The following is a 2,194-nucleotide window of genomic DNA, read 5'->3' as shown; positions in this document are numbered from 1 at the left end:
AGAGAGCTGTCTGTTTGACTAGGCATGAATTGGACATACGCAACTTCCAATCATGTCCAGTTCATGCCTAGTCTGAAGTGTTGGGTCATCTACCAGGTCATGGGAAATTTCTTGGAATCCCCTATGTACCTTTTTAGGAACTGATTGAGTGAACAAGCTTCTCTGCCTTGCCCCCACTTTGCTGCACAACAGCATTCAAAAGGGGGAATATTTCTCTGTGGAAGCTGGCTTTTCTTTGGACTTAGCCCCTTGTGATTTGTAAGTATATGATTAGGAAGACCCACTTATGATTTCACACATGTAGGTGATATATTAATTTCTTTTTATGCTACCTGTTTGATAACTAATCTCCCTTGTAGTCCCCTATTAAAACATTAACACAATTAAAACAATTTAAAAATACAAATGAAAACTCTAAAACCTGAAACTTTAAAACTATAAAACAAAAGCCTGCCTGAACAGGTATGTTTTCAGGTTATTCTTAAAAACTTTTAGAGAAGAGGAAACTCTAATTTCATTAGGAAGCACGTTCCAGAGTCCCGAGGCAACTCTAGAAAAGGACTACTTTCGAATCACCACCAACCAAGCTAGAAGCAACTGAAACTGATCTCCTCAGATGATCTTAATAGGTGGCGGGATTGATGAAGAAGGCGTTCTCTTAAATACCTTTGACCCAAGCTGTTTAAGGCTTTATAAGAAATAACCAGCACTTTGTATTATACCTGGAAACTTATTGGCAGCCAGTGTAGTTCTTTTAAAATGGGTGCAATATGATCTCTTTGGGCAACCCCGGAGACCAACCTGGCTGCTGCATTCTGTACCAACTGCAGTTTCCAAACTACGCACAAAGGCAGCTCAACATAGAGCGCATTGCAGTAGTCAAGTCTGAATGTTACCAGCTTATGCACCACTGTTTTAAGGTCATTTGTCTCCGGAAATGGACATAGCTGGTGAGTCAGCTGAAGCTGATAGAAAGCACTCCTGAGAAATCTGGGAGAGGTTTGGATCCAGAAGTACTACCAGACTACATATCTGCTCTTTCACATGTCTCAACCTCTTGGTATAAGCGAGTGTTCTTCATTGTAAGGCCCAGAGCCCATAAGCGGCCCGCATCAACCCTCAGCTCCCTGAATAATTGCTTATGACTTGCCTAGCGAGCAAGAGGTTGCTGGTTCGAATCCCCGCTGAGAAACACCTATATTGGGCAGCAGCGATATAGGAAGGTGCTGAAAGGCATCATCTCACAGTGGGAAATCCCTCTTGGATTCTACCAAAGACAACCACATAGTTCTGTGGCTGCCAGGAGTCAACACTGACTCGAGGGCACAACTTTACTTTACTTTATGCAGCTTTGGCCAAAACCAAATATGCTGCAGTCTCCCTCGCAGTGTGTGAAGACAGTTATTTTCACTGTGCAGTGCTACACTTTACCCAGCACCAGAGGGCTTCTTTAAGGGAAATGGAGCCCACTTGAGCCCCTGTGCCATCTTGGAAGGCGTGCACAGAGTGCTGGGAAGTGTTGCCCTTCTTAGTGCTTTCCTCCTAAAGTTCTTAAGAGAGATCGCCTCTTCAAGGGCCCTCTCAGCATTGAGAATTTTCTCAGGGTTGTGAAGCTGCCCGTTGTGTGGATGACTGTACAGGTGTTCATTTTAAAAGTGGGATGCAGGGTCCCTATGCCCAATGGGGATTGTGGGTGAGCAAAGGTTTAAACTTAAATTTTAAGCACACTGGTCACAGTCATGTGATATGGTTTGGGCCCATAAAGTTTGATTTTGGATCATAGGGATCTCTGTTCAGTGAATTTACAGTCTAAGGACCAGTGTATACATTCAGCGAAATACAATAGTAGAGATTATTCAGGACTGTAACACTTTGGGCTGTGGAGGAGAAGGGCTTGCATACTTAAGTGCTCTTCATAAAATATATATATATTATCTCTGCACATAGAAAACTAGGGGAATAAAGGTTCATCCTAGTCTTTCCTCAATTTACAACTTTTTTTAGTATGAAGGCAGTTTTTAAACTCCACACAGGGGAGCATTCAAATATGCAGCACATATTAGTAGTCTCAAGACCCGCCGAAAAAGATATCCAGGAGCTTTTACATGGCAGTTAGTTCAAATCTCCTCTGGAATGGAGGGTGCCAGTCCACATATCAGCTTGAGTAACCCCAAAGTCCCTGCAGGCTATCAGG

The sequence above is a fragment of the Hemicordylus capensis genome, chromosome 3 (assembly GCF_027244095.1).
Source record: "Hemicordylus capensis ecotype Gifberg chromosome 3, rHemCap1.1.pri, whole genome shotgun sequence".
NCBI classification, from domain to species: Eukaryota; Metazoa; Chordata; class Lepidosauria; order Squamata; family Cordylidae; genus Hemicordylus; species Hemicordylus capensis.
The sequence above is the reverse complement of the archived record's forward strand: the minus strand, read 5'-3'. Positions refer to the sequence as shown.